General features: G+C 37.6%; 1 long non-coding RNA gene across 1 annotated transcript; it reads left to right on the top strand.

Annotated features, from left to right (window-relative positions):
* The first annotated feature begins 385 nt into the window (after positions 1–385).
* Positions 386–6,330, top strand: LOC134905002 (uncharacterized). Its single transcript, XR_010175760.1, has 2 exons — positions 386–840; positions 5,570–6,330. It is a non-coding gene; the product is annotated as an uncharacterized LOC134905002 (long non-coding RNA).
* The last annotated feature ends 841 nt before the right edge of the window (positions 6,331–7,171 follow it).

Genomic DNA, 7,171 nt, shown 5'->3' with positions numbered 1-7,171 from the left:
GTGCGCTTTGTGAGATCCTTCCGGTCAAGTGGTCGCAGTGCCGATCATGTGACCGGAGTTCGGGAACCTCAAACAGTGCTCTCCAGTTTTACTGGGGGGATTTATTAAAACTGGGGCTGCATTTTCTTAAGCACTTTCAGGCAGCTTAATTATGATAAGCTTTAATTCTATATGATCGGTTCTCGATTTACCTCAGCTGTTCTTTAGGCTGAAACCCGATCACATGACGGGAAGTTGTCACAATAGAGCCATATTGTGATAGGCCCATGTGATCACTATTCCGATCATGTGATTGAGTGTATATAAACAAACAATAGATTAATTGTCTCCAGCTACAATATAGTTTTTAAACTACATGTATTAATAAAGATTACTCAATAAATTTCTTTCCTATAGTCACTCTTACTAGTGTTTCTGTATGTATTCTGCTGATATTTTAAATATTAGGATTTGCATATGCTAATTAGCCAATTATGGTCCCTAATTGATGACATCAGCTTCCCTTCATAAGGGAAGTCACTTGGGGGACCAAATCACCTTTGAAAAAGCCACCAGGAGTGGCGAAATGCGTCAGTTTTTTGAACACCAGGCACTGGACTGTTCCACCTAGCACTGTTTCTTCAACTGAAAAACTTTCAGTCAAACGACTGTGCCATCCAGCATTGTCCATCGGATTGGAAACCTCCAGCTAAACAGCAAAAGGCATCCGTGAACCAGGATCCAATACCACCATTGCCGTCGCAGAACGAGCTAAATCAATTGGACTCCTTTATTTTGGAACACAGCTTGGAAAGCTTATACAACTGGACTATTCCGAATGCTGGTAAAATATGGCCATGTGTGAGTAATTACCACATAAATATTGGACGTTCCTTTCCAAAGAGGTGCATTTATTGGTGGACAAGTCCTGTTGATCAACCGTTACCTGTGTGTTTTGTTTACCAAGTTACATTTCCTATTATATAATTGTTTTAAAAAAATTGGATTAAATTGTTTTTAACTAATTTTATAGCGCTGTTTTAATCTTACGGTTCTTTTTCGGTTGATCCTGTAATTTCCTCAGGTCATCCATAACTAATTTAGTGAAAGATTTGAGGAAAGGTCTTGTACATGTCTAGGAAAAAATATAGACTTTGGTCTAAAGGGGGTTAGGGACACCAATTCCTGATCACTCTGTGATTCCTGGTTAGCAAAGAATTTTTTAACTGTTAGCTTCCTTATGTATTTCTGAACATCAACATAAAGGTCAAAGGAATTGACAAAGTAACTAGGGGAATATTTCAAGCCCTTTTCAAGTATAGATGTTTCACTTTCAGAAAGAATATGAGTACTCAAATTAAATATTTTAACCTTACTGACAAGATTGTTAGTGGTTTGGCTATTTAATATTGGAGTAGGATCAGCATTTGTACCTCCAATAACTGGAACATTTACCTTAACAGGTCTCTTTTTCTTCCCCTTATTTTTCCATTGTCTGGGTTTGGGTCCCCCCCCCCCCCCCTTTCCCTCCCCCCCCCTCCTAGATTGGTTAGATCTTCAATGTAGAATGTCTGATGTAGAGACTCTAGTGTATACCAATATGTAAGACAATCAAAAGATTGATTTTGATTGTTTTACATATTGGTATACTCTGGAGTCTCTACATCAGACATTCTACATTGAAGATCTAACCACAGGAACCCCTAAAAGGGACGTGATGGTTATATTCTTTTTATGATATATCTTTGTATACAGCGCTTATGGTGTAAATACAGATTTCAAATTTTTGGTAGTTTTGTATATCTTGAAATGTGGTGACGTTTCTTGAAGTCTGTTATATCTAAGCTGCTGGCGCCCATCTGGAACACCCCCTAAAATAAAACTGTTTGTTTCTTTGTTGCTTTTTCACCTTGGAAGTGTGCCAGAAGGGCAGCCAATCTGATCTACTCATTGTCCCATTTGTCAATATGTTTTCCTGTAGAGAACAAAGACTCTCAATGTTTGAAAAAACATTTGGAGAAAATACGGTAGAGACCGAATTACTAGGTGATGACTTATATGGGATAATGACTAAATTGGAAACAAATCTTATTAAAGAATGCAAACTATGGTGGGAGGTTGCCATTTTGGAACAATATCTAGCCCATGACATAATCCCTCGTGGGCTGAAAATTATAAAAACCTCCACATTTGAAACTGCTAGAGAGGAATTTAAAAAAGAGTGGGAGGACATTATTAATGCTTGCTCTTTCTCACTAATGAGACTCATCATTTCAGAAAGCAAGAGAGAATTAAGCAAATTCGATGAGGAGATTGCCGTGTTCAAATTTTTAGTTTCTCCATATAGTAACTCAGAGGAGTATAAAACACTTGATAAGGAGATTGAGTTTAAATTAAAAAACACACAAAGACAACGAATAGAAAGAAAATTAAATAAATTTAATAGAGATAGGTCAGATAAAGATTATATGATAGAAATTGAAAAGGAATCTTTGCCTAAAAAGAAATATGACAACAAGTCTTGGGGACATAAAAGAGATTCCCAGAATGATCTATTGAATAAAAATAAATTCTCGTATAGGTATCAAAACAACAAAAGGAATATAGGTTATAATTCGCACCAGAGACCATTTGGAACTTCTATTTCAAGGTATAAATATAGACCAGAAAATAGTCGAGAGACTGGGAATCCCCACCATAGAGACCACACACCAGAGTGGAGAAATAGACCATCTAGAAATACTAGAAACCCTAGATATCAAATAAGGCCAGAGAAACAAGTTATGGAATTTGAGGATCGAATATCAAACCCGGGAACTCCACCAATCCGACAGAGAAATAGGGCGAGATATCCCTCAGATAGGGCCTTTGCCACAACCTCTAACCATTTCTCTCCCCTTGAGAGCATGAGTGATTCACCTTGTTTTTTAGAGGAGAGAAAACGGTCAACAAGATTCAGGTAACATCATATAAATCTAGAAGGGGAAAAAGGTGTGTGTGTGTGTGTGTGTGGGGGGGGGGGTAAGCCCAAACCCAGACAACGAAAAAATAAGAGGAAGAAAAAGAGACCTGTTAAGGTAAATGTTCCAGTTATTGGAGGTACAAATGCCGATTCTACTCCAATATTAAACAGCCAAACCACTGACAATCTTGTCAGTAAGGTTAAAATATTTAATTTGAGTACTCATATTCTTTCTGAAGTGAAACATCTGTACTTGAAAAGGGCTTGAAATATGCCCCTAGTAACTTTGTCAGTTCACTTGACCTTTATGTCGATGTTCAGAAATACATAAGGAAGCTAACAGTTAAAAAATTCTTTGCTAACCAGGAATCACAGAGTGATCAGGAATTGGTGTCCCTAACCCCCTTTAGACCAAAGTCTATATTTTTTCCTAGACATGTACAAGGACCTTTCCCCGAATCTTTCGCTAAATTAGTTATGGATGACCTGAGGAAATTACAGGATCAACCGTAAAAGTCTTTTAACTTAACAGCGAAAGAAAGGAAAGCCCTAGGTGACCGTAGAAAGGCTGATATCTTTATTATCAAACCCACGTATAAAGGGGGGGGGGGGGGGTATAGTCCTGTTAGACGTGGAGAAATATGAAGGTGAGGTTTTAAGACATTTAAATGATGCCACCGTATATAAGAAGTTAAATAATCCCAGTGATCAGATCAACACTAAATTTAGACATCTTATAGATAAATACAAAAAAAGGGTATTTTGAATAATAAGGAAGCAAGGTTTATTCTAATAGAGAATCCCACTGTCCTTGTGTTGTACATCCTCCCCAAGGTCCAGAAAAGTCTTGTGGACCCTCCAGGGAGACCGATAATATCGGGTGTGGATTCTGTTACATCAAACCTGTCACAAGTCATTGATCATATTCTTCAGAACATGGTATTGTCTAATAAATCTCATCTCAGAGACACCAAAGACTTTCTGCTAGCTTTAAAAACTATCAAATGGGAGAAGGGGGACTTTTTGGTTACTACAGATGTGACCTCCCTTTACACTGTCATTGACCACAAACAGGGTATGGAGGCAGTCAGATACTTTTTGAATCTATCAGATCTTTCTAATGATGTGAAAGATTTCACAATAGAGCGTATACAATTCATCCTTGAAAATAATTTTTCTCTTTTTAATGATCAGTTTTACCTTCAGAGAACTGGTACAGCGATGGGCACCAGGTTCGCCCCAAGTTATGCCAACCTCTTTATGGGGCAGTGGGAGACTGAAGTCATCTGGTCTGATGGTGTGCTTGGGGCGAGCCTGGTGTCATACATTCGCTATATTGACAATATATTTTTTGTGTGGCGTGGAGGTGCAGATTCTTTGGGTGCCGTCTGTGAGAATCTAAATTCCAACAATAAAAATATGAATTTAACTTTTAATGTCGATCAAGTGACAGTTAATTTTCTTGACATAACAGTTTACATAAATGATGGTAAGATCAACACAAAGACATTTTCTAAACCCACCGACTCTGGTACATATATCCCTATAAATAGTTGTCACCATCAAAGTTGGCTCAACTCTATCCCTGTGGGCCAACTAAAGAGGTTGAAAAGAAACTGTAGTGATAACATGACCTTCCAACAACAAGCCATTACTTTAACACAAAAATTTTAAGCTTGTGGGTATCAAAGTGATAAAATAACTAAGGTTATGGAAGAAAATACGGTGGAACGTAAGGATCTCCTCAAGAAAAATTATATAAAAAGGCCAAGGGATAAAAAGTATGAATGGGCATTTCTAACGGAATATACAATGCAACATAAGTCGATCAAAAAGATTCTTAATAGACATTGGCATCTTGTGAAAAATTATCCGGTTATTGGATCGCTTGTTCCAGACAAACCAGTTCATATTTACCGGAGGGCCCCAAATTTGAGGTCCAAACTGGTATCTAGTGCTCTTCATGTCAAAACGGGAACACCTAGGATAGTCTCTAAAGGCTTCTTTAGGTGTGGTAGTTGCATTGGTTGCAGAAACATAAAAAGCGGGGGTTGCAGCAAAATTGAAAAAGTATCCATCAATGGAAGAATAACAGAAATAAGGGACTTTGTTACCTGCGATACTAAAAATGTAGTATATGCCATCACTTGTAAGTGTAATTTAACATATATTGGACGCACATCAAGATCTTTAAAGACCAGATTAGGGGAACATATCAGAAATATTAAAAAGTGGCTAGAGACCCATTCTTTATCCGCCCACTTTAAGTTAAACCATGATTGTTGTATTTCTGATATTACTGGCTTTTATGGTCTTAGACATGTAGAGGGAACCCAGCAGTATAATAATTTAGCTACCAGTTTGGCAAAAACCGAGATGAACTACATTTTCAATTATAATACTTTGCACCCCTCAGGTCGAAAAAAAACGACTTTGAGCTAAAATGGTTCATGTAAATATTTATTTTGCCCTGGGCAGTTTTATGCTAAGAACTGTAAAAGGTCTCTTGTTTCCTCTCTTTTTTTCTTTTGGTTTCCTTCTTCTTCTTCTTTTCTATGTATATATGCTTTTCAGTAAGGTATTATTTGTGGTCTGTAAGCTTAAAGGCTTATTTTTTTTTGTTTGTAGGTGGATTTTATTGCAGTTATTAATATTTACTATACACTGCGGGACTCTATTCATAACAAGCAGTGGTTGTCTGGACGATAACGAATCTGGAAAGACTACATTTCCCATGAACCGCGCTACTGGAAGTTCTGCATTGCGGGGGATGACGACTTCCGGCCAGGACACAAGTATACAACACGTCTTCTGTGGACTACATTTCCCATGTAGTCTGGAACCGGATTTCAGTCTGACAACTTCCGCTTATGTCATGCTATTAGGGATTATATTTCCCAGAGTTTCCGCAATCGGAACCCGGCGCGAACGCTATCTTATTAGTTTTTAAGTTCATTTGTATAAATCTTATGTATAATGCTAGAGATATTAATGTTGTTTATAATCTTTGTTAAAAAAACGGCAAAGAGGATGCATTTTATTCAAACTACTGTTTGTATAAATAACAACTAATTATGACATCACTTCCTGATAGTTTTTGATTGGACACAGGTCCTTTAAATATCAAGCTATGATTACGCTCCATTATGTCTTGAGAAAGGCCCAGGCCAGGGCTGAAACGCGTTGACAGCAGGAGTGTGAGTAGCTGTTACTTTTCTTGGAAAACTTTTAGCTCATATTTTTATTTTTGCACAATTTTTTTATTCTTTTATATGGATTCATGGATATCCTTCTTGCCGTTTTTACCCCCTTTCATGTGATTTTTCGTGTTTTGCCTCATGTTTGTGGCTTTATTTGTATTTTAATAAATTTTTTGTACCCCCCCTGTTTCCACTTTGTGGGGATTGAGTTTTCCTGGGGACTTACAAGCCACCAATTTATAGAGTGCATCTCCAGAAAATTGGACTTAAATATACCGCTACGGGAGTTCTACTACCCTAAGAACTGTGAGTGGGGTACGCATTAATGGATCACTGTTGTCTCCTTAGACCAAAGATACCTTGATGTGTTTATCATCCACCTTTCGAGTGTGAGTTCTGAGGTACGCCTCACCTTATTATCCTTATAAATGACTAGACACATCCTCTAATCATGCCGGGTGTAATACAAGTGGGAGAGGCTACGGTATTCCAGAAAAAGAAACCTTGATGTGCTTATAACTATTTGATAAAGTGTGAGTGGGGTACGCTTTAGAAACATTTCCAGCCTTACAAACAAGTCACCTTTATTTCATGTGTTCTTAAATAAGAATATAGTACACATTGTTGTCTATCTTTTGATTGTTTTACATATTGGTATACTCTGGAGTCTCTACATCAGACATTCTACATTGAAGATCTAACCACAGGAACCCCTAAAAGGTATGTGATGGTGATATTCTTTTTATGATATATCTTTGTATACAGCGCTTGTGGTGTAAATACAGATTTAAAATTTTTGGTGGTGTTGAGGGACCTGTTTGTACAAAAGAGGCCCTGCGGAGGCACAGATCCTAAAACATCAGAGATGTGCATTAATTAACGGATTAATGTACATCTCTGAATTAGGCCCAGAGTTTGTGTCCTTCCAATGCACTTGAATTTGGCTAAATACAGGTTTCTTCAGTGTTCACTCCCTGTCACTACTAGATCTAGGGGAATGTATCGGGGTATTTACATATTCTGTTTTTAA

The sequence above is a fragment of the Pseudophryne corroboree genome, chromosome 1 (genome assembly GCF_028390025.1).
Source record: "Pseudophryne corroboree isolate aPseCor3 chromosome 1, aPseCor3.hap2, whole genome shotgun sequence".
NCBI classification, from domain to species: Eukaryota; Metazoa; Chordata; class Amphibia; order Anura; family Myobatrachidae; genus Pseudophryne; species Pseudophryne corroboree.
Note: the sequence above shows the minus strand (reverse complement) of the source record. Positions and strands in the feature narration are given on the sequence as shown.